The sequence below is a fragment of the Bidens hawaiensis genome, unplaced genomic scaffold, assembly GCF_021521415.1.
Source record: "Bidens hawaiensis isolate Kalapana, Puna unplaced genomic scaffold, B.hawaiensis_p1.1 tig00008759_1, whole genome shotgun sequence".
Taxonomy (NCBI): domain Eukaryota; kingdom Viridiplantae; phylum Streptophyta; class Magnoliopsida; order Asterales; family Asteraceae; genus Bidens; species Bidens hawaiensis.
This window is the reverse complement of record NW_027491631.1, coordinates 257,604-285,397: the sequence shown is the minus strand read 5'-3', so window position 1 is coordinate 285,397 and position 27,794 is coordinate 257,604. Positions and strand designations below refer to the sequence as shown.

At 32.3% G+C, this 27,794-nt stretch overlaps 1 pseudogene; it reads right to left on the bottom strand.

Annotated features, from left to right (window-relative positions):
* Nucleotides 1-236: 236 nt before the first annotated feature.
* Nucleotides 237-11,751, bottom strand: LOC143529825 (cytochrome P450 71A2 pseudogene; annotated as a pseudogene).
* Between the last annotated feature and the right edge of the window lie 16,043 nt (nucleotides 11,752-27,794).

Sequence of the window (27,794 nt, the reverse complement as noted above, 5' to 3'; positions counted from 1 at the left end):
ATTATCATTATCATTATAATTTGAAAGATGAAAATAACTAAATAAGTACTTAAATGGTTGTCTCTTAACAATGTATGATAAACTTATTATTTGTTTTTCATTACAAGCAATGTAGTATGCATACACATATATAACATAAAACACAATGGTTTATTACAATATATATATATATATATATATATATATATAAATAGAAAACAAAAGTTTCTTCATAACAAACCCTTGCAACAATCGAATTACTCACAAGGAGTTAGTTTGACAAGTATAGGGAGCTTCTTTCGAACGGTGGGGCCATCTCTCTCTGTCATATCCAACCCCTCTTCACCAGGCAATGCAAATTCAAACTTATACACTAAATTTGCTAAAGCAAGCTCATTAATAGCCATTGCAAATTTAATACCGGGACACCCTCGTCTTCCAGCACCAAATGGTATTAACTCGAAATGAAAACCTTTATAATCTATAGATGTGTTCAAAAACCTCTCTGACCTAAACTCTTTAGGTTCTTCCCATACTGAAGGATCTCTACCTATTGCCCATGCGTTAATCATCACTTTTTATACCTGATGGGATGTCATAGCCAAGCAGTTTGACATCTTTTGTAGATTCACGGGGGACGAGTAGTGGAATTGGAGCATGAAGTCGTAAGGCTTCTTTGAGAGCAGCCTTTGGGTAGGGCATTTTGTCTATATCGTCTTCGGGGATCATTGGTCTTCCTTGTCCTATTTTGTGTGCCTCACGTTGCAATTCTTTCATTGCACTTGGGTTTCGTAATAGCTCGCTAATTGCCCAGTTTAGGGTGGTGGATGTGGTGTCAGTGCCAGCACCAAATATGTCCTAGAAATAATGAATGAAATTATACATATATAGGTGATTAGTTAAAAAAAGAACATAATATATGCACGTATATGATATCTCAATTCTCAAATGAAAACTAACAAAACTGAAATGAAATAATAAAAAAATAGACAGTTAAAACTAACAAAATTGAAATATTGGAGATAAAAAGTAGATAAAAGTAATGTAAAAAGAAGTTAGTTTTACTTTTAAAATTTAATTGATATAAGAAAAAATAAAAATATAAGTATTTAACTTTAAATTTTAAAACTTCTTATCTCTAGAATCAAAATATTAATTTCTCTAAAATTGTTAAACAGATTAACAGATCAACCCACTTTTTAATAGGTCGGGTTTGGGTTGACTTGTTTTTTAAATGTGGTAGGTTTGGGTTGACTTGTTTAAGAAAACGTCGTGTCAGCCGACCCAAAATCTATAATTTTTCATGTCGGGTTTTGGGTCGTGTCAGCAATTGACACTCTTAATAACATCTCTTTAAATTAAAAATTAATCTCATCAAATAATTGATATGAAAATCCTACAAATTAATAGGGATAAACTAAAAAATAAATTTCAATTTAAAAAAAATATTATTTATAATTAAGAAACAATTTTATAGTAAAAAAAATAAGCAGGTCATGGGTGTCGCCAAACCCAGATAGCTTTTAAACCAAGCTATAACATCTAATTTATTTGTAAAACTCTTTCATAATCAAATCATAAATACATTATTAACTTCCTTACAATGAATAAATTAAAATCCAATAAAATATATAAATATTATAACGAATAAAGTAAAATAATCTCATAATACGGAAGATAAAAACTAATAATATGTAAAGATTAGCATGTTCATAACACGTCATCAAAATTGTATTCTTTTATAGAGTATATATAGATATTCGAGGTATAATCACAACCTTACCAACATCAAATATGCGCCTCAACTTGATATAGTTAAATAGTTAATGGTTAAGATCATTTACATCTTATCCCCTATATTTTGCAAGGGGTGCTATTATAATGTACATAATGGTTTAGGAGGAGATAGAAAAAATACAGTGATTTTTCCGTATACTTAAAAAGTTACTTTTTATTCCTTACAATTTTTTAATCCTTTTTGAATTTGATTATTAGTAGTGAAGAGAGAAAATATAATGATAAAGGTAAAAAAATATATTATTTAATTAAAACTAATGCTTTACCCACGCGCGTTGTGCGACGAATTCAGTAATTAAACTCAGATACTGTCGCAACGAGTCAACTTGAATTCGCCCAGTATTGGTTATATTCGATACGGTACCGGAAGTAAACCTAAAAGACAAATTTGTCAAATTAAAATATTAAAAATAATAAACCAAAAAAAACTAGCGGCAATCGCGTGGAGTATTATAAAATTAACATATTATTATGCTGGTAAAGCCCGAGTGTTGAAACCTGAGAGATGGTAAAACCTGAGCATTACAACGGTTAGTTGACGCGAATAAATAAATAAATTAATCAATTAACAACGCTAGTAAAATCCATGCATTAAAACTCAAAAAATAAATTCATCAAAACATATAAAAATAATATTTAAAATGACGTTTATCTGGTCTTTAAAAACCCGAACAGTGGTAAAAGCCAAACGTTGTTAGTCCCGGATATCGAGGTGGTAACTTGACGCGATTTCAGTTGGTTTCGATCAGGAGCGGCTCTTGAGGTGTGCGAGCTGCACCCTCGTCCGGGGCATGGTTTCGGTAGAGGGCACACAATTTTTAAACATATATTAGTTTTATTAAACATTAACAATTGAAATTGGGCCAATGGCTTGTGAAATAATGACAAAAAAAGAGAAACGGGATATAACAAAGAAATAAAAAACCTGCCGGAAAATTTTCCGATGGGTATGAATTGCAGCGGGGTGTTCTTTTGAAGGAGGTAAGGTCATTAATAATATTATTTTATTGTTACTTTTGTACTGTAACTTGTAACTTTGTAGACTACTTTCTCAACTTTTCTTTTCTATTTTCTTTCTTTTTTAAATAATACAAATTATCTTCTTTTTTAAACAATACTAAGTTAAGTTAAATTGTCAATTTAACTTGAACCCAAACCAAAATCTATTTGATAAAGAATGCTAGAGAACTTTATGAATGTTTGACTTATCGTTAGCTATTAATGTATTTGATTTTATTATTATATTTTTGTTATATTTATTGTTATAACGTTATTGTCGTTTAAAAAATAGTTTATATATTTATTACTCGTTACGGCATATGAGCCTTTTTATTTCGGCTCGGCCGAGGTACATAAATTCTCGGAGACGCCCCTGGTTTCGATTATATTCATAATGGTAATATAACTAAAATAAAAAAAAATATACAAAATTAAGGTTATCCAATGAGGTGATGTCGGTTGGTAAAACCACAAAAAAGTTTGGTTTGAATTGGTATTCTCTAGTTTAAGAAACAAACAATGTGTGTAAAGGCCAGTAAAAAAAGAAACTTGCATGACGTAGTTGTACACATGACTTGAATGGTGGCATAAAATAGCTATAGTAAGTTACCCATGTTCCTTCAATTGCTTTTTATATAATATAATATAGGGATTACATTATAATGAAATTTTAACTACCAAGTGTTAAGTTGTATAAATGTAATTGGTTAGCGTTATGAATAATAACATTTTGTGAGAGAACCACCAATTCCTTATATTTTTATATATATATACATATACTTATATAGTGATGATCTTAAGAGAACTTTTTAAAATTGAGAACTTTGATAACCATTTTAAGCAAAAAAAACTCTTAAAAATATTAAAAAACGAAAAAAGAAAATTAAAACGAAAATTCTAAAAAAGAAAAAAAACCAATTTTTTTAAAATTTTTTTATCCCAATTTCATAAAAAAAAAACTTAATTATACACATATGTATATTTGTTTTTAATCTCGATTTACATAATGTATACATATGTATATCATCATTTATCTTAATTGTGCATGTGTATAAAGACTAACATGTATAAAATTAAAAAATAGAAGTATTATACATATGTGTATAATTTTGCAAAACTGATAATTTTTTTTTTTAATTTTTTATGAAACCGAGATGAATAATTTTTTTGATTTTTTTTCCTTTTTTATTTTTGCGTTTTTTTGTTTTATAATGTTTTTATTTTTTTTAAAAAGAGTTTTTTTTGTAGTCTAAAATGATTCTCAAAATTCTCAATTCAAAAATGTTTCTCACATGATCATAATCACACACACACATATATATATATAATGTGAGAAGTGTGAGAAATCAATCTTAGTCATTGATTAAGTGTAATCTAGAATGCATAATAGAAATGACAGTTTCGTAATAATAAAGAGCTTGCTATAACTAAATTGTATATGAAATGGGTAAAATAGTCTCACTTGTGTAAAGTTGTTAATTAGGGAATGAATTCAATTCATTAAGCATGTTTGCAATAATTTTTGTAAGCGCACAAAACGTGTTTGATGAAATGCCTAGCCAAGTAACGTTCATAATCAGTTATTCGGTTTTAGTCGGTTTTCACTGGACCCGACCCGAAACCGATTGTGAATGATATTAAAGACCGACTTTATAAGTTTGTAAATAGGTCCGGTCCGGGTTCGGGTTTTATCGGGCCGGTTCTTCGGGTTTTTTGGGGCCTGACCTATATGTGCACACCCCTAACTTGTGTAGCCAAAAAAAGGAAACGTAATAATCAATCCTCAATTTTGTTGCCTTAATCGGTTTTGAAGACCTCACACGTCATTTTCATCAATCTTTAACTTTTATGAGATGGTATGTTTCAAAATATTTTCAATCACTATGAGATGCTCTAATTTGAGATTTTTTTAAATCAAACCCTCTGATAATTTGTAACATTATATTACAATATTACATGCCTATATCTAAATTTTTGTGATAGTACCAAACATAAAGGTATTAAATTTTCACTAATTGGGTTTTTTCTTAGTTCATTTGAATATATACCTTTGTGTGTATATTATTTCACATACTCTTACGCTCACATACACATGGACGTTGTGGAGGATGAATTTTAAATTAGGGCTAATAACGTTTTATTATTATTATTATTATTATTATTATTATTATTATTATTATTATTATTATTATTTTTGTGATTATCTAGTCTTAGTAATAGTTATAATATATACTAGTTTCATTTTTAGTGCATTTGTAGTGTTTAAAGATTCTGAATATTTTAAGCTTACAAATTCTATGAGGGAATTTTATGAAATTCATTTTTGCCTACCTTTAAATAATGCTTTTAAAGGTTTTTAACATTTATGTAGGAAGTATAATACCGGTGTAGGATACATTGATATAGGGTATTCAAAAATGATCTACCAATTATATTATGTAGGATATATAAGTCATGTATTACTGATTTTGGAGAGCATATACTAGTTGTCTAGGTATAGTTTCATTGACTGTATTTTGATTACTAACAGTGTGTATGAGTTACTCTTTGTGTAGGATAAATACTTTGTTGTGTAAGTATAGTATATGAAACTCTAAATGAGCTATTTGTATTTGTGTATGATTTTTATTGTTGTGTAGGTATAGTATATGAAACTCTAAATGAGCTATTTGTATTTGTGTAGGATTTTTATTGTTTTGTGTATAGTGAATTTTTATGTGTAGGAAAGATCATTTGTTGTGTAGGATGCCATGTTATAATTATGATATTTGTTTAATTTATTGGATGTGTATGTTGTTGTGTAACATGTGATGTTTAAGTATATGAAGAACGTCATGTTTGTTGTGGTGTACATACATGGAGAGATTTACTTAGATTATAAATTGAGATCGAAGTTTAGGAGATGACTCAACGTAATAAAAACAACTCAATTTATGGACAAAATACAAAACAAAGATTGCGCAATTGAACATTATGGTTTTTTAAGTTTGGAATAGCATTTTGGTTTATCAACGGGGACGTCTAAAAAGACAATATACTTTTATGATACTCACCGTTTGTTAAGTGTTTATGAATTGTTTATGGATTTCGAATTATTTTGAAGTAGTGGTTTATCTTGCATTTTTTTTGTTTAATATGATGTATGGTCTTTGAAAAAAATGAACAAAATTAAGTGAGCTTGAATCTAACTATCTATATAATTGTCTACCATAAAATCCTACGTGTCGCTCTCACATTGCTCCACATCCTCTTTCAAGCAACCAGATTGTTTGATTTCTAAATAGAGACTTCTCATTGATTTAACCCGTTTTTGACCCAAATAACCCTACGGGTCATAACATCTCAAACACCCCCCACTGTGAAACCCTAGAATCAATCCATCGACTCCTTTAGACCTTGCAAACACCTCACCCCCAAAAACTCTTAACACCAAAAAACTCAACACCATGTCTTCTCTTCTGATGGGTTTGGATCAGGCCAAACTGATTATTTGCTCTCAAACCCTAACTCTTCTAGGATTCAACTTCATAATCACCATGCTCACATATTTGGTAATTTGAAAATTGCAGATAACCTAAAATAACCAAAACCTAAAATAAGCAAAAATATGGACTGATTCACAGGTACAACTTTCGTCTTCTTCGATAATTCTGTTATGGATTTTTTATTAGATATTTCTATATGTTGTCCAACTTTATTTATTTATTTATTTATTTCCAACTTTATTTATTTATTTATGTTCCAACTAGATCGATCAAGTTAGGTGGTTCAACATGGGACGATTTTGTTGTTTTAGCTGTTGTGTATGACATTATATTGTTTTCGTTTAGTTGAGTTATAATTTTATATTTGTATTGGTTGTTGTCGTTTTTTACTTTACAGGTTGGTTGGTGTTTTCGCCTTTGCGTGACGTGCGACGTGGTTTGGTTGAAGGTATTATTTTTGTAACATGACTAATAGTTCTTTGTCATGTGTTGTTTCTCAAATTGTAAGGTGGACAGTACGTTAAGGCTATTGGCGGTTATGTTTGAGTTTAGTTGTTGGTTTTTGTAGGTTTTCACTTTTTCCACATTTGCTAAGTGTTTTACTCACTGCTATTATGCTATTAGAAGAGAATTCTTATAGATTAAATTCGTCAATTTTCAACATTTGTATTGTTTATGTATAGTAGTTGTGGGCCCATATGCATATAATATAGCAACTTTTTATTTTACAAATGCTTGCTGCAAATTTCAGTTATAGCGCTAATAAAAAACTGTCGTTTATTTAAAAGTTTTGAATCGTTTATGTGGGATAGTTGTTGTAGCGTTTAAGTATCTCTGTGTGAGTTTTTAAGTCGCAAATGTCGCCGTCTTCTAGAAGATGTATTCAAAACCAGAACTATAATATGAACGAGTACACACAGTACACGATAACAGTCAAATGCACATTAATTAATTAATTTTGTATAAAAAAGAAGCTTATGTTAATTAATGAAAAATAATTTTTAATGAGTCTTTTTTTTGCCTTGGATGAGGAAGATGGAAAGAGGGACTGATATCTAAATAAGAATTATGATAGCAGAGGTAGTTAGGTATCATGGAAGTTATTCAGAATAAATGTCTTCTGGTTAAATTTGAATGTGTGCTTAAGTTTAAATTTTTAGTAAATTTTGACTTTTTTTTTCCGAGTCAAATCTGAATTTGGGTTGCTTTGACGTTTTTTTTGTAAATGGTGAATTTTTACTAAGTATGACCTTCCCATTGCTGTGGTGGTTTTGGTCATGAGGTAGTTATATGAGGTTTAGTTTGTTATTACTTAAAGATGTTAGATGGTTCTATTAAAAGGACTAAGGATCTAAAAAGTTAGGCTTGGTCTTCAATCTTTGTTTGACTTCCAACAGTGTGGGCTTTGTTTAACATAAAATCTTTTATAAAGTTTTATACAATGTATGTTTATTTTACTTTTGTCCACTAGAATGCTCACTTGTGTACATTGTTAGATTATATGAGAAATGGTTAAAGATGATTATATTCATGTTGTTAGAATAATGATTTTCAGAATTAGAGTAAATTGTAATGGCCATAATACGTATGAAAGTATGAACCACACCCAAGGTTCAAGATATGACAGGCGACAATCTTGAAAACTGTTAGATAATGTATGCACAAATTCGTCATATTGCAGGTAATATTGTAATTTATAATTTTCATCTTTTTCTAGGTTTCACATGCATTTGATTTATATAAAATGATGTACCACTGCAAAACTCGAGCCACATCACTACATCAGATACATACATTCTATGAATCTGTAAGTGTAACTGTCCAAATTACTTGATACTGGGTTTAAACAGCAATGGTTGTTTTGGCAGGTTGGTTGTATGATTCATGTAGCAAAATGTGAGAAATATTTTCGGAGGTTGATGAGTCTTCCCAATCCGGTAAGATTCTTCTAGATGGATGCTTTTAGTATAACCATTGTATTATGCTATATGATGACTTATTTTATACAAAATGGGCTGAGATCATCGGAGATGCGCATGATATTGTGGACAAAGGACCTAGACGCGACTTAAAACTAACAAGAGGATTCTCCAAAACAGAACATTGCATGTGATAGCTTAGTTTCATGACACCGGCCAAGTAAATGTGTTTCAGTTAATATGATGATACGTATACAATATTTGAGTAACATCCATACACGTTTTAATTATGTATCATTTTATTGTATTGTTGATTTAGGAGCAATTGATAGGATCATGAAAAGCTTCATTTTCTAAAGAAGAGCTTCATGGTCTAATTTATGAGTAGTGGAAGAAAAATAAAGTTGATCATTGGTGGTTTTTATGTTTTCTAAATTTTTAATCACTTGTTGTGTCGTTCTATTTTGTGGTGGACTTATCTCATCGGATAGCTTATTACATTTTTTATTGAATTTCCCCATATGTTCGTTATTTTGTTACATAAAATAGGCACGACAATGACTTTAAGGTTAGTTTTACATTTTATATTCGTTTATAAATTTAATTTAAGTTTTCATGGCATATACTAGGTATTATAGCTTTGCAACGACTTCTAAATGTTAGTTTTTGTTAAATCTATAGGGTCTTTTGTGAAATATAATGGCATTTATTAGGCGTGTAAGCGAACCGAACGAACACGAATTGTGGGATGTCTGTGTTTGATCATTTAACTTTAACTGAACACGAACATATAATCTAATAGAATTATATGTTCATGTTCGTTCATTAAAAAGCTGAGTATGCTCATGTTCGTTCAATTAAAACCTAAACAAACAATTCTCGAGTGTAAGCGAACACTAACCTAAACGGACATAATAGAAAAACCTAAACGGGCACAAATGAACATTCAATACAAACAATAAAATGATAATCAACCTAAATAAGAAATGGACAAATATTTTCATTAAAACAAAAATGAATCGTTGCATGAATGACAAAGAGACTAATGTACAAACCTCCTTACAAAAAATTAAAAAAAAATGAAACAAATTAAATTAAAATATTAACTCTAAACAAAACTCTATTTAAAAAAATATCATTAGCAGAAACAAAATTATAAAAAATTAAAAACAAAATTCTAACAATACTCGCGTAACACGCGGGCTAAAAACTAGTATATATATATAATCCAAGTGTTTATAATTAACTGAAACATCTGTGCTTTTATCCTAAAATCCACTACTTAATTATTTGATCCAATTATAAAAAGTAAAAATTTTGAGATAATCAATCATTTTCATTTGGGTTTTCTGAATTTTTGAAAAAAAATCATTACATATTTGATTGATGTGGGTTGTTTAGTACAATCTTTTTTAATTAAATTAACACATAAATAAACTATAAGTTGGTTGTGGTTTAATGATAGAGCACTCACTTTATAACTAAATATAATAATTTAAACTTTTAACATTGTGTCCTTGAATTTATTAAAAGAAAAAAACAAGAGAAACAATTTGATTGGTTAATGAAAGAAAAATTTAATGATTTTTGTGTTATTTTATATTTGAAAATTAGAAAAGAGACGTTAATATTCTAGGTATCTTTTATAATCTTTCTATAAAGCTTACTTAATAGTAACTAGATGAAACACCCGGGGCGTTGCGTCGGGCTGATGGTGTAGTCAGCAAAAAAAGTAACTTTTTCAACGCCCTAATACAACAAATTATTAACATATTAAATAAACAAAACCCCGTGTTTTGCAGCCGCGAACCAACGTGAATTCGGTCAATATCGACAGTAATGACAAAACCCTGTGTTAAGCTCGAGAACGGTGCAGACGATATAAACACAAAATCGTCAAACACAGCTTGTCTTAAATAAAAACAAATGTTTTAAACAAAAGAAACATAAAAATAAACAAAAGAAAATATTATTTGGCTAATCAGGGCCCTCCAAGTGGACCAATTCGATACCAAAACTAAAACAATTAAAACACTCGTATAGCTTATGATTCAAAAAAAATATGTTTAAAACAACATTTATAATACAGTAGGTAAAACCCGTGAGTTGCAGTTGTGACATATTTAAAAAACCATTTACTTGGTCGGTAAAACCTAGAGGTTGTGACGGTGCTCGACGCGAATTTGATCAGTTACGTTTGTTATAGTACCTGAATTTTTTTAAAAAAAGTTACAGGGGAAAAAAGAGAAAACTTTATTGCAATATGCAAAAAAGTTTTTTGTGAATGACCTAATATATATTGGACCCACATAAGAGAAACAAAAAATATATATAAAAAATATGGAGATAGGATTCAATCATGCACAACCCATCATGCAAGAAGGTGTTTAAGGAGTCTTGAGAATTACAACACAACCATCACACCACATGCAAGAAGGTGTTTTAAGGAGTCTTGAGAATTACACCACAACCATCACACCACATGCAAGAAGTTGCTTAAGGACTCTTGAAAATTACAACACAACCATCACACCACATGCATCATTTTGTTAACATGATCATTTGAGTTATCTAAGTAGTTATCTCTTTTAAGATTATGTGACATCACCGGTTGATATTTATCTTATGTATATAATATTTTCCTTCATGCATATATATATGAGAGCCAAGAGAATGACAGATCTGAAGTCCTTCTACGTAGTGCTAAATGGGGGCGTCACATGCATGAACATTAGTTTGGATGCATGAATGGCTAAAATGATAAAATAAAAACACCACATTTTTTAACTTTCATCTCCTTCAAATAATTTGTATATGCATCGCTGTTCTTAAAAAAGCATGTATGCATGTACGTATGTATAGGAGTCTAATGAGAGAAATCTTACCACCATGATAGCTTTAATCGTATTTCTTTCAAGACAAAACCCTGTTGAATTATTTCTTTGAATATGTAATAAGATATCAATAAAATCTTCGCTTTCGCTATGAAACCCCTTGTTTTCGTGTTCAACAATGGCACCCTCATAAAACTCATCAATTTCTTTAGCAAGTTCATCAACTTCTCGATGTAATCCCGTCAACCTATCCACCCAAGCTAGTGAGGGAATATAAGTCCCAACAGAACGTTCAGACAGCTTCTTAATCCCGTCTAGTGTGTTCTTAACCTCTATCCCTTCATATGTCCTCCCCAAAGCCACCCTACATATCACATTATTTGCAAGTGAAATAAGCAACTCACTCAAATTAATAACCGATTCATTGGCTCGTTGAATCTTTTTGATCATTTGAGCCACTTCATCTTCTCTCACTTTTCGATACGACTGAACCCTTTTGTTGCTTAAAAGATGGAGTACGGAAATGCTTTTCACCTCCCTCCAATACTCCCCATATTGGGCAAAAGCTATATCTTTAGAGCCATAAGTGATTCTATTAGGGATGTTTAAAAATGGTCTATTTGGAAAAACAATATCATGGGTTTTCATAATCTCTCTAGCTGCCTCGACAGAAGAGGCTACAATAACCGGCACGGTACTAAAGTGAAGCAACATGAGTGGACCATAGGTTTGAGCCATGTTCCGAAGAACACGATGCGCACCCAATCGTAATTGGTGAAGGTTCCCTGTTAGTGGTAACTTTGGGGGAGATGGTGGTAGGTTTTTATGAGATTTTAAGTTATAAAAGTATGATCTCAAAAGAAGTAAGCCGCCAAGTAAAGGAAAATAGTAGAAGAGAATAACTTGTAGGTCGAAAGGCATTTTGTTGTTTTTGCTAGGTTTAGAGACTAGAGAGAATGTTAATTGTGTATGCTTATGCAGTTATGTTGCATGGCATATTTATTTATATGAAAATCAAAGTAACTACTCCAAATTTAATTATAAAATGTTTTAAAGTTCCAAAAACAGAGTCAGGTGCAAGATAGCTTGTCACATTATTATTTTTTTTGAACGGGACCTTGTCATATTAATTATTGTGGGGAAATATATATTAGGGTGAGAGGATGCTACCCTGAACTAGGGTTGTTCACGAGCCGAGCCGAATCGAGTGAAGGCTTGCTCGTTGCTTGGCTCGTTTACAACCGAACCGAACCGAGCGGCTAAAATTTGAACCGAGCGAAAACCGAAACAAGCTAAAATCGAATCGAGCATTTTTCGATCGAACACAAGCGATTTCGAGCATTATTTATTTCTTTTTCACTTTAAAACTTTCAATACGAAACAAGTTTGAAGGTTGTAAATTATATCTTTTATATATAAAATTTGTATTTTTTAGACAAACGTGTAATAGATTGTAATTTTTATAAAAAATAAGTTTGAAGTGAGATATAATGATCATGTAAACAAACTTATAGTATTTTAAAAACTTGAAGCGAACAAATAAAACTATAAAATTGACTAAATAGGAAATATTTTAAAGGAGTTCAAATAATTGCAAGCTTATATTTATGTGTTTCGTCTCTATATTTATATATTTTTTATATGTAATTATATATAAAATAAATAAAACACATTCGAGCCGAACCGAACCGAGCAGACCTTTGCTCGTTGCTTGGCTCGTTTACAAACCGAACCGAGCAGAGCGGCTCGTTTACAATCGAGCGAAAAAAGAGCGAGCATTTTCCGAGCAATTTCCAAACGAATGGCGAGCGAGTTCAAGCGACGAGCGGTTTGAACGACCCTATCCCTGAAGTACCCCACTTTCCATCAAAAATATTGAGACACTATAAAACTTCAAAATCCATGGCAACAAATACAATCCTCTCAACTCAAGTACCTCCAATCTTATTTTCTATCTTATTTTCTGTTTCTTTTTTTTTTAATTTTAATAACATAAAAATAAAAAATTAAACACACAAAAACAATGAACTTTTTATTTAAATCATAAAATACATACATAATCAAATAAAAAACATCACACATAGAAGAATATACATAAAAAATTACTCGCTCGAGCAGAGGTGCGGCAAATCTAAAGTTTGAAAAAGAGCCACAAGATTTAATCGAAGTCGATAATGAACATTGTCATCCATCAACTGCCGAAGGACAATATTGTCAACAACGGGTACGACAAAATGATCAGTTACGTATACTGGTGATAGCACATACACGTCGTTCTTTATGATCATGTATGTTGTGCAACAAAATGCACGAATACTAAACCCTCATAATCTGTCTACAGTACTAGACTTCTAGCCCACATGGTTCGATTAAGAATAGCCCATATGGCCTTTAGAACACCGTAATATCTCTCCACATCTTTTCTTTCCGACTCTTGAGCATCCTTGAACCTCTTCTCACTCAGCTCGGCGGGTGTGACCTTCGCCTTTTTCCGATTCGTATTTGTTACATGACCCGGGTTTTGTAATTCAGATACTTGATTCATTAATAAAAGTTCGCATTTATTAGTGTTTTTGGTGTTTGTTGTTGTGTACTCGTTGACAATCCTCAAATCGTTTATTTTATGTTAAATTACATTTAATCAAAGTTCAAGGGCCATTTATGTGAAACCACCTATCTTATAGTCATAGTTCTGATACCAATGTGTAACACCCCGAATTCGAGCTGATTATACGCTGGGATGGTAAATAGTTGTTCACAAGCCCGTAACACTATTAAAGTGATCATAAATAATTTATTTTATTTCAAATTGTCACAAGTACATGATTGAAATTTCAAATAACAAAGCATTGTAAGTTTGCTTCATCCTTGCACGTCATCGATTCAACATGTAGCACATTTATAATAATAATATTTTTTCAACAATTATGTTGGTAAATTTAATAAGTTTAATATATTTGTAATACGAAAAATGTATAACAATTCATGTAAGGCCCCGGTCCGGTGCCCTACATTGGCGTTGGATTTACTCATAAACACAGTTCTAAATATCAGAGTTAATTAAAACTTTCATGGAATAATAAAACTTCAATAATTTATTACAAAACATTCATTACTTGTCTTTGAAAACAAAACTTAAAACATCTTATTAAAACATCATGACAAATCTTCAGATATCAGCCTTTTCAGTTCTTGTCACGTGTCTCCCTTAAATTAGCTGCTTTAGTCTATTCACCTGCGTGTATACCAAAAGTCAGCTACGCTGAGTGAGTTTTAGTTAATAAGGTAACCTACAATACATTCGCATACGCATCTGAATATACATATTATATACTTAATCTGCTTATCTTTCTTTAATACATACGTAATTGTATAACTTCTTTCTTTCTTTATTTCTTTCATACTTTACATTTACTCATACTTTACATACTTATACGTTTTCAAGAGCAATACGTCCTATTGCCTAGAGTATTATTAGGGCTCGGTCCCTTTTCTGCCTCGGATATTATTAGGGTCCGGTCCCTTCTTCCTCGAGTATTATTAGGGCTTGGTCCCTTTCTGCCTCGGATATTAGTAGGGTCCGGTCCCTTTTTCTGTACCTTACCATTCTTTTATATTTATTTATAACATACAAATATGATCCATACATCATATATAAACAATCACATCTTCAAACTAGCACCTAGCGGCACATGCAATATTCGAAGATCGTTCACGCATTGTCAAGAATTCATTCATACATAAATCATATAAGACATACACTTACCACTTAAGGAAAGTGTATTAACTAATCATATTGAGTATGCACACATCCCCAAAAACATAACAAGGAAATGGGTTAGAAATTCACCTTGGTCCGATTCCTTTCAGAGTTAATGGTAACTCATTTCCTTAATTGGGCGCGGCTAAGTGCATAACAATTACATATATCAATTAACTAGCCCTAGCCATATCATATTTCTAGGTTGTTGTATCCTCTCACAACGGGGGTCCGGGGCAGCGCCCCTTGCAGCGGGGTTTTAGGGGCGGCGACCCCTAGCGGGGTTCAAGGGGCAAAGCCCCTGGCTGGGGTTAAGCTGCCAGGTCAGCTTGGAAAATTTTTATTTTCATTAGTAAGTCTTTACTAAAAACAACATCAGAAAATTGTAGTTCAGTTATTTAATCAAATCAAACCTTCATTTTAAACGTTACCTTTTATTGTTAATTATTTACTTATTATTATCTTAACCATCATATAAGTCAATATCTATCGTATACGTACGTATACGTTGTTTAGCTTTTGTTTATTTTATAAAATCATTTCAAGTTCACATAAGTTTACTATTGGCGTATAAGTTGAATCTGGCGTATAAGTTCCACTAGCGTATAAGTTGCTTTACAAAGTATAAGGTGTCTCGGCGTATAAGTTCTATTGGCGTATAAGTTCCTTCTAGGCGCATAAGTTATACATATACGTCTACATACATACACGCTTCGTATATGCATATACGCTATGACTTATATGGAATATACATACACGCAGCTGCTTGACTTACACGTTGCTTGACTTATATTGAACCTACTTACACGCTGCTTGACTTATACGGATCATACATACACGCTTGAATTACACGCTCCCTGAACTTATACGACATATAAGTTCAGTTCAGATCCTTATTACATGTTTTTGAGGTTTTTCTTCGATTCCGGCGCCATCAGCTGTCGTGAACCACCACGGTTGGTCGGGGTTTGATCGTTTATGACCTGGGTAGCTTCGGGGTGTCCATATATGAGCTAAGGTGGTCCTTAGTCTCGTTTTTGGTTGATTAAATACCCGAATAAGCTAGATCTATGTAACATCCGGCCCCTCGCACCACCAATATTGTCCGCTCTGCCCACGAAGGGCTCACGGATTTGTTTTTGGTTGCCCAAAATGCGTTGGTGATTGAAGAGGCAGGACATTTACTTATGAACCAAGGATCTCTCTTGTCAACGGCCGATGTGGGATTTGCCTAAGAGTGGGACGATGTTGTGTTTGCCAAGGGTGTTACAGACAACCCCCCTTTGGACTCATCGTCCTCGATGTGGCATGTTCCAACATCCCGAACGGCACAAGAGTGGCTCTGATACCACCTGTAACATCCGTCCCCTCGCATCACCAATATTGTCCGCTCTGCCCACGAAGAGCTCACGGATTTATTTTTGGTTGCCCAAATCGCGTTGGTGATTGAAGAGGCAGGGCATTTACTTATAAACCAAAGATCTCTCTTGTCCACGGCCGATGTGGGATTTGCCTAAGAGTGGAATGATGTTGTGTTTGCCAAGGGTGTTACAATCTAGATACAAACGGCTCATACGACATCACAGGGTTTCGATGCCGGGTTCTAATATATTGGGTCAGCTAAGATAAATAATTTCTTACCTTCGGTTGGTCTTGGATCGTTGAAAGGATTAGTGTAGAGAGTGTTTTGCTTAAGTGTGTGTTTTTGAAGATGTAGGTTATGGTGTAGAAATGGATGGAAATGGAAAGGATTATGGTTTAAGGGGTATTTATACTCCTTAAGCCCATGGACCTTATGCCCATATTTCATTTTTAGTCCATATTTAATTTCTATTTATTAAAGCCCACATTATTTTCATTTTATTATTTCTCTACTAACTCAAATCAATTCTACCAACTTAATTAACATATTAAATATTAATCTAGGAAATTTTGGAATGTTACAATTCACATGTAATAATGTAATCCTTCCAAGCATAATGTAAATGTAAACAAATAATAATTCATCCCGTTCTCTCGACCCAAGCCGAAATACTATGGTAATGAGAATCACCATGCGTTCCAACAAAAGTTGAAGAATAGGCGGTGTGGGTAAGTTCCGCCGAACCCTCCCACTATGAAATTGTGTTTGCGTATTTGTATGTGTATGAGTACTAACCATCATAATGAAATATACACATTGCACATAAATCACGTATACATCAACAATACGAAGGAATAATATCAATATGCATGACATAAACATGAATCGATTTATAAACATGAACATAAACCAACGAGTAAAACTTGTAACGTGCTACACCCCAATACAATTAAAAAGCATAAAAGATGGGTTATGAAAACTCACATGAAATGAGGAGTACGGTAACGAGTAGATGGTTAAAGCGAACTAGTTGATCCAGCGAGAAGTTCTGATAAGTTATCCTAATTTTTAAAGAATAACTAGAGTAAATAACCAAACGAAATAAACAATCAAGACAAGATAAAACGAGTTTACAATGGATTTGGGATCGATAAAGCGTTAAAATATGTTATAAATGTGTAATATAATGCAATCAATTTAAATATTCTTACAACTTACTTTTCGATTTTTAAACAATAAAACGTCAATTTAGGTTTATATATATATGTGTGTGTGTGTAGGGGAAGGATTAAGAGAAAACTTAAAAACTCCTAATTTTAATTAAAAATAAAAAGATAATTTCAATTTTTTTCATATTTCTTATATTTAGCCACTCTTCACAAAAAAATAAAATAAATAAAAAGGCGATGTAATGCTACGCAATACTGTGCAATACTATTGTATTACATATGTGTAAGAGTGTGTATTTTATATATTTAATATTGTTTAATTACATATATTCAATAGTGTGTATTGTATATGTTCAATAGTACTGTTGTATTATATGCGGAAAAATATAAAAAAATAAATAAATAAAAGTCGATGTAGTGCATATGTGCATTAGTGTTGTATTACAATGCGCACCACTAGGTATTCAACGTGTGCAAAAGTCGTATATTGCATATATACAATAGTGTGTATCAAATATGTTTAATAATGTTGTATTTTATACAATACAATACTCTTGCATATTCCATTACACACTATTGTACATATGAACTACGCCGACGTTTTTTTTTCTTTTTTGAACATGATCAAAATATAAGAAGAATGAAAGAAAAAAAACTACACAATATATATTTAAAAAAAAGGTTAAAAATAATTCTTTAGGAGTTTTTAAGTTTTCTCTTTACGTAGAGTTTTCATTTGAACTCACTCATATATATATATACATATATATATACATATATATATATATACATATATATATATATATATATATTGATGTGTTGTAAAACACACCAGTTTTCCGCGCCATTTATCATTATTTTAATCGCTTATTTATCTGATATTTAGTGATTTTAACTTATTTTAGTATGATCTTACATGAATATGTAGTTTGTAGGTTACAGGTTTAAAGAGAAAGAAACCGAGCTTTGAAAGAGATTTAGAGGCATTTTATGCACTATTATTGTAGAATCAAGTTTAATGCCCGACCCATATTCATTTTGTGAAGCCCATATGTGTTATAATATAATAAACAACAATAAAATAAACCCTCACTAGCCTCTAAATCCCGAAATCAACAGCAACCATCCAAAAAACTTCCGATCGGCAGCTTCTAGGGTTCCAAAGAAAGTCGTTTTTGCATCTTGTGTGACCAAGTGAAGAAGAAGGAGACCAAAGGAGACTTGGGATAACAACTCAGAACTGATTATCATCATAAACTCAGCTCATATTGATAGTATAATATTCATAATCTTTGTGTTCTTGTTTATGTTCATAACTCTTTTGATTTTGATCTTTAAAGTTGAATTATTTTGCAATTGAGTTAGAGATTGAGTTGTTATTGATTATCATTGATTGTTGAATGATTTTAATGATGTTTTTGATGAGTAATATGATGTTTACATTGAGTATATGCTGCTGTCCAAAAGTTATAAGTAGCTAACCTTCTTTGTTCTACCTAGGATAGATGATTATTGTTAGGTTTTAATGAGTTTAGTGGGTTGTTTGATCAATATGACTTGAATTGCTATTGAAAGTTTGGTTTAATGATGAATTAGGTTGTGTTTAGTGGCTCTGATTTTATTGGTTTTATCTCTTAATATCATACTTCGATTAATTGAATTGGTTTTGATTGATAGTTGTATGTTCAAGCCTTTACTTTGTATTTAGAGTTTGTTTGCTGTAGGATCAACCGTAGGGTTTTGTTGAGATTGTTAATTGGTATAATTCAGTGGGTAAACACCTTCTTAGAGACCGAGAGGTGATAGGAAGTAAAGTCGTCTCATTGGTTTTACTTGTTAGGATTATGATTGCACGAGAGCGGGTTCGGTTCTTGTCGGGTTTGGGTTTGTGAGCGATTAGTTGATATAGTTTATGTTAAACCAAATTGTTCCTCTATCCTTGGTTGCGTAGTATTCGTTTCCATTAGGTCGTGTGTTGCGAGTCCGAGAGGGGAGTCGGCATTAGAACACCTTAGCATTCGTTTCCCGGTTTGTTCTTAAAATCAATTAAGTGTAAGTTAGGGTTTTTTAGTGAGACCGAGAGGTGATCTAGCTTTCTTGAGCGAACCTTAGTTGTGTCATCCTTATGTACCGGTGTCATGAGATCATTCAATCCGTTAGCTTGTTAGGCCTTCAATATGATTCTTACTTAGGTAGACGTTTTCTCCATTGTCAGTTAAGCTTCTAAGTTTCATTAAGTGTTTCGTTAAGTTTCGTTAGTCTAGTTTATTATTTAGTTAAAGTAATTTAAGTCGAGTAGTTTAATTATTAAAAAAATCAATTTAAAAAATATTATTCTTAGGAATGTCTTGTCTAGGGTTAGTGATCATAGGCGTTCTCGCGTGTCCCTGTGTTCGATACTCGGACTTCTTAGGTCTATACTACTTTAGACCGGTACACTTGCCGGTTGTGTGTGGTGTCATTAGGTGTTTCCGTTTTATAAATTTAAAGCTTCGTTGTGAGTTCCATAAAAAGAGCACTCATTAGACACACATCATATAAATATATATATATATGTAGGGTTTGGATCAAATACAAGTAGAGCAGTTATATGTACAAGTAGATTAATTATGTAATTATATATTACTCTATAATGTAATTACATAATTACTCTACTTGTATATATAATTACTCTACTTGATTCTCACAATTAGCACGTTAATTTCATTTGTACGTTAACTTTCATTTATATATATATATACACACACACATGCTTTGCTTATATTCATATGAGAAGTCATCTTAGTACGAGAGGTCACCCAAGCCAATCATATTTTTTATTTCTTTTTATCTTTTAATTAAATATAAGGGTTTTATGGTAAATATCCAATTGTTTTATACGGGTCTGTAAATGTTTTTTTGGGAAGTTTCAATTTTTTTAAACAATTATTTTACGTAAATGTTAATTTAAAAATTAAAAAAACGTTATCATGATTCTAGATCCGATTATCGTTTAAGATCATAATTGTTTATTTTTTTAATTTTGAATTATAAATGATTAATCTTCATTAAAACAAGATTACTTAAATTTATAATACTTGTATGACAATTCAATAAACTTCCTACACTACATAATCAATAAACTTTCTAAAAAAATTATTGAACCATACACAAATTTATAATACTTGCATGACAGTGCAATATTGAACTTCCGACACTAACCTACATAATCAATAAACTTAAACTTATAATACTTTCATGTGATAAAATAGATATTTAAATTTATAATACTTGCTGCATGACAATACAATAAACTTCCTAAACCAACCTACATAATCAATAAACTTCCTAAAGAGTAATGGAACCATACACACTTACATACATCGATCATTCATGCTAATGTTATAACACCCTACAAACAAACAATATTTTGATTAAATATTCTTCATAAACATCCTTACAATAACATAATGGAAATTTGGTTAATTTTTTTAATTGAATGTTTTGTATCCGCGAAAATCTCATTTCTTTCGATGAAGAAGAGATCCACCTTTTTATCTTATATTTCTACATCTAGGATCCGAATTGTATCATGGATACTAATAGAAACTTAACGAGTATGGCAAAAAAAAGTTTGATTCAGAGGGAAAAGAAGAGGCAAAAATTGGAACAGAAATATCATAATGAAGGAATTCCGACAACATTCAAACGCAAAATATTTTCAAATTCCAATTCTTTAACAATTTCCTTCTGTATTTTTGGTAATGTTACAAACCATTTCACAAAGAACGTGGCGATGAACGCGTTCTGTGACCAGGAACTTCAAAATCTTTATTTTTTTGCTTCTTCTTTTTCTTATTATTCTTTTCTTTTTTCCCTATAACTGGCGGCTTTTGAACAAAATCATCGTTAGGAACGACTTTTTTCATATCCCTTCACCTTTTTTCCTATTGTCACCAACTTCTTTTTACCTACACAACATAACAAAATTTACACTATCAAGCTTTCAATGATTACTTACATAACCTAATTTAACATGTTCAACACTTTTACCTTTGCTGGCCAACACATCCACATCATGTTCTGATAGAGTCTCCACTATGTTACCAAGAATATTACAAATTAAAACATATAGTTCATCACATAACCCTCAACACGATTTAACTTGATTAAAACATACAAAACTCTAAAACCATTACCTCTACACTCTTTGCCCCCCAGCTTTTACTTCCAAGTTCCACTCCACCATTCGTAGGAACATCACTTTACTCATGTTCAACCCTTGCCTTATTTATTCTCAATTATTTAAGTACATAATGACAACTCTTTTGTGAATATGTTTTTTAAATAACTTATACTTTATTACATATATCCTACATTGATTACGTGATATCCTAGTGACATAATATATGTTATTTATTGTCTACACACACTTTCACAATACATCAACTGATAACCTACAATTTAATAACATCGATCAATAACAAAATAAATGCTGACAACACTGACAACATATCAAAATGTGAAACACAACATACATGTTGACAAAACACCAACTCCCTACACAATGACAACATACCAAAAAACATCTTTAATGAAAGAAATATAAATCCACACAACCTATTGACAACATATATATTCAACATAAACAATAAAATTATTCAATTGCAAGCATATTCAGTTACATACTACTTGATTATCTACATACCGTAATTACATTCCTTCACACCCTACATACCGTAAAAAATCATTTTCTAGCCATTTTTTTTTGTAAATCATTTTCTAGCCATTTTTTTTTTGTAAATATGAACACACGGTTAACAAGCAAACATGTACCACCTACACATACAAGTCAAGATGACATTTACCAAATTTAAAAAGACTAATAAAAGACGATTGCACCCGTGACAATAGAGATGTTCAACGAAACCGGTTCCTGGAACCGAACCGGTGGACCCGAACCGGACCCGAACCGGACCCGAACCGGTTTTTGTAGGAACCGGACCCTATCTGATTCAACCCGATGATCCGTGACCGGTTCTTGCATTTCTGAGTGGGGGCGGGTAGGAACCGGAACCGGTTCTGGAACCGAACCATCCGGAACCGGTTCCTAACCGGTTCTAGCCGTTGGATCGAATATAGCCGTTGGAAATCGTTTTTTTGGCCGTTTTTTGACCGTTGGGGTCAAAAATAGCCGTTTTTTGGCTCCCCCAAGCACCCCACTGTATTTGGTGTCATGGGTTCATCACAACACTCAAAACGCAAACCCGAACGCAAAAAAATACAAAAAAACGCTATTACAACGTTTTGAGTTCTCTAATATCTTGTTTTCTCTTCTTCTATATTCATATTTGTTGTTATGACTGCCTCACAATCATCAGTTGGTCAAGGTTCCAACGCCGAACCAAGTTTCGTTCGTATTGTACCTCATAATCGTAATCAAGAGATTTGGTGCAATTGGGATTTGGTTGAATTGAGTGACCATTCATTGAAGGCTCGGTGCAAGTTTTGTGGGATTTATTTAAACCCACTTTCGAATTCAAATTTGAAGAAACACATCGAAAAACCGTATTGCAAGGCGTTGAAAAAGAACGTCGATTCGCAACAAACGCAAATGGATAGTGAAGGCGGAATATTTACATACCAAATTGATCGAGTTCAAGATCGTATGACGAAGTTTGTGATTCAAGAAGCTTTGCCGTTTAGCCACTTCGACAACCCTCGCTTAACCGCCATGATTCGAGATACGCTTCAACCACAATACACTCACGTAAGTCGTCATACTCTTAAACGTTATTGTTTAAAATTGTGGAAGAAGGCCAAAGAGGTACTAATTGCATATTTTGAAAATATAAATACGGGAATAAACTTAACTAGTGATGTTTGGTCGGCTCCACATGGTCTACCCGAATCTTATCTTTGTGTCACCGCTCATTGGGTAGACCCGTCATCGTGGGAAATGATGAAACGCACCATTGCTTTCGAACTCTTTGAGTATCCACATACGGGAGATAATTTGTTTGAAATTTTAGATTATGTTATAAAAACTTATAAACTAGAAAATAAAATATTTTCAATGGCATTTGATAACGCGTCGAATAATACATCGGCTGTTGATAAATTAAAATTAAAATATACGCCGATTTGCAATGGTGTATTTTTTCACTCAAGGTGTGTTGCACATATCATTAATTTAATCGTGCAAGACGGACTTGCTTCGGATGAGGTTACATCGGTTATAAACGATTTTAGACTAATGATACATGAAGTTTTTAAGAAAAGTAAAAAAAGACAAATGGAATATAGAAAATTTTGTAAAGATACGGGAAGAAAAGCTTTGGGAGCTAATTGGGATGTACCTCATCGATGGAATTCCACTTGCATAATGTTTCAAAGTGCTTTGAAACAAAGAGAAACTTTACAAATGTTTCATTCTAGTCTTGCCGAGAATGATTTGGCAATCCCCTTTTCAAATGAGAAATGGGAAATTATCAATGACTTATCGACTTTTCTTGAAGTTTTTAAAACATCAACTACGAAACTATCGGGAACGTATTTTCCGACAAGTCCCTTGGTTCTTTCGGAGTTATTTTTAATCGTTAACAATCTTAAAGAATTTGAAAATAAAAGTCCAATGTTTTCAAACATCATATTACCAATGAAGTTTAAATTAAAAAAATACTTTCTTGAATTGCCACCGGTTTTTACTTGCGCCGCCGCTTTAAACCCAATGTTAAATGTTACGGGGTTGAATGTGTGATAGACGAAATTTTTTCAGCCTTAGATATGCATGAAGTTGACCCAAACTTTTCAACAGAGGCAAAAAATGATTTTAACTTGAATTTTAAATTTATGTATGACTTTTATTTAAATAAATATGGGTCAAACATACACATGCCTATGCCGGGAGGGTCTTCATCAAGTTCAAGTGCTACTAGAGTACGAGATCCCATGATTAGCCTTATGAACACCGTTCGCAACGTAACGGCTAAAAAACAAAGGGGTAACACCCCTTCAAGCGAACTAGGAAGGTATAGTGCAAATGATTACTCTACCGGTTTATCCGAAGAGTAATATGGCACTTTTGATGTTTTGGCTTGGTGGAAGGTAAAGGAAACCGAGTTTCCGATTCTTGCCACCATGGCCCGTGATTTACTAACCGTCCAAGCTTCTACGGTAGCTTCGGAATCCGCTTTTTCTCTTAGTGGCAGGGTAATATCGGTGAGAAGAACAAGACTAAATTCGGAGTCGGTGGAGATGTGCATTTGCTTAAAGGATCACTTGGACTCAATCGATCGTATTCAACACGTAACCACTCTCGAAGATGAAACACCACTTGATGTTCGAGTGCACGACGAACAAGAAGGCATTTCTACAAGTAATTCCGAGGAAGAAGTCGCCGCTCAATAATTACGACGAACAAGAAGGCTTTTCTAGAAATAATATGTCACAACTTTATATTTATAAGTTTAATGTTTTGTTAGTTTGTTTTTGAAGATTTTAAAACATGTAACCTTTTTTTTTGAACTTCTTAAAGTAAATAAAATGAATTTTATGCTAATTGTTTTGTTTATTTTTCATGCTATACAAATACGAATCGTAGTTTAGAATCCAAATCGCAAACGAAAAACGAAAAAAAAAAAACTAAATGCACTTGTATTGCAAATCCAATGAACAAGTTTACATTGTACAATGGTTACATATTTAACTGATGATGTTCCAACTGATGAAACTCTGCAACTGATGTGTCACTGATTCATATTTTCATAAGTGACAACAAACTCTGCAACTGATGAATGTTCCCACTGATGAGTATTCCTCATCAGTGGCAACCTTCAGTAGTTGTCATCAGTGGCAACCTTTAGTAGTTGTCTTCAGTGACAACCTTCAGTAGTTGTCTTCAGTGGCAAACATCTTCAGTAGTTGTCTTTTCTTCATCAGTTAATTGTTTATTTTTATGTTAATTGTTTTTTTTTATTTTTCATGTTATACAAATACGAATCGTAGTTTAGAATCCAAATCGCAAACGAAAAACGAAAAAAAAAATAAAATTTTACACTGTAACCGGTTGGAACCAGTTACGGTACAGGAACCGGGTTAGGAACCGTTAAGAACCGGTTAGATAGGATAGGGGTCCGAGAGTGGGAGAACCGGTTCGGTTCCCTAACCGGTTCGAGCCTGGAACCGGTTTAATTGAGGGTTTTGAATATAGGAACCGGTTAGGAACCGGTTCCGGTTCCTAGTCCCAAACCGTTTTGAACATGCCTATTTTATGGTATATACCTCAAGACTATGGATCCAAGGCCCATCTCTATTCATTTAAGTCCATAAATTCCTAAGCCCAACTTGTTTGGCCAACACCATATTTATTAATTATTATTTAAAATAGCAAATACTAAATAATAACACCCAATAATAATAAATTATTTATTTTCGACTTTAGGATGTTACACACTCGCTACCATCTTTATTTTATACTTTCATTATTTTCTTTCTACCAAACAACACAAGGTAATTCATTTCATTTTTACATGGTAATCAAGCACCCCAATAGAATTAATTTTGTTACCTAGACACTCAAGCTGTTTTATTCAACCCTAACCAAATTCCGAAAATACCTTGCCATCATATACATATTCATCAAATGCAGTTAGCACCAAAATTAAAATGGTAGAATTAATCAAAACCACAAAATATATAATTAATATAAGCAATACAACAACAATAATTATATTTTTCGGACCTAGAAATTAACAGTGTTTTACAAAACCTTACCCAACTGAATTGTAATGCAGACTAATGATATGGATAAACGTCGATTCAATTTGAAGAGAGGGGACGGAATGATCCAAATTTACTTGGCCTGTTTGGAACAAAAACATAACCTAAATCAACTGATTCATAAGTAAATGAGTGGTAATTGCCGCCTGTACATAGATCAAAGTGATAGATTACCATTCTTTCAAATGAATTTGGAGCATCAAGATCACAGTCAGAATTCACATAGAGATCAACAAGCATCTGTGGACCCTTACAAACTTTCTCCATTCTGCAACGTTTTAAACAAATAAAAGCGATAAAAAACAAATCTATTCAGGGATTTGATTGAATTTTGTGGAGAAAGGTCATAACTTAATAAATTTGAGAGAACCAATATATATGAATATTATGAAAAACAAGGATTTAAACAAATATGAGACAATAATTAAGGATAAAACATACCAGAGAACACTTAATTTGAGGTTGAGTTCAAAACCATCCAAAGACCTCAAAACAATCCACGGAAAGAAGATACCAATTTCAACCTGAAAATTAATATTAATGCAGGATATAAGCAAACATATATAAATTTGGGTTGTCTAAACTTTATGAGTACCTTAAGGCTTTCCCTAAAACATCAATTTCACTTTGGTTACGTAATGTAATAAGACGGTACAAGCAATCAATTCCGTTCTTTAGACGTGTCAAGACGAATGCTAACCACCAGTGTCACTTTATAAGCCTACCTTCTGTTTCTATCCATACACCTTCCGTTTCTATCCATACACCTTTCAGGTCGCAACCCCTATTTCACCTCCCAATTGTCGTTCATTTTTATACTATCAGTATCGTCATCACATTCTTAGTATCGTCATCACGTTCTTAGCTTATCTATGTTCCGATATGAATTTTATTCAAAATTGAGTTTACCCGCCGCAACGCGCGGGCACTCCTAGTAGTAATAAATTATTTATTTTCGACTTTAGGATGTTACACACTCGCTACCATCTTTATTTTATTCTTTCATTATTTTCTTTCTACCAAACAACACAAGGTAATTCATTTCATTTCCACATGGTAATCAAGCACCCCAATAAAATGATAATGGCGCTTTTCACTTATTATCAATTTCATTTTGTAGTCTACTCTATTACCTGGTATCAAATGAAAAATGCTGCTTAGGTCAAGTCTATACTTTTCCTAAAATTTAATCTCATTGATTATCTCATTTTACGTATATATAGATGGAAAGCGGATATTTTCATAAAGAGAAAGTCAACATATTTACATATGGAAATATATTTATAAATAAATATTTTATTTTAGATACAAGAGAATGAGAGATACTATAGTAAGTAAATAATAAAAGACAATAAGACATAGTGACATGCTATAGGTTTTGGGAAGGGGAAGTAGGACAAAAAGAATAATATTATTTTGGATACAAACAAATAAACTTGATTTGATAAGTAAGTAAATAAATAATAATAATAATAATAATAATAATAATAATAATAATAATAATAATAATATTGATGATCAAGAGTGAGAAATAGAAACAAACGACATTATTAGACGGTGAAAAAGGAGGCAACTTTGAAAAAGGCGGCAAGGAATAAATAAAGTCAGTCGTCCTTCCCAAACACGAATACGATCGCCATTACCATTACCATTACCATTACCATTACCATTACCATTACCATTACCATTAAATTAAGGAAGCTCACTCCGATTCTTCATTCCTATCCTA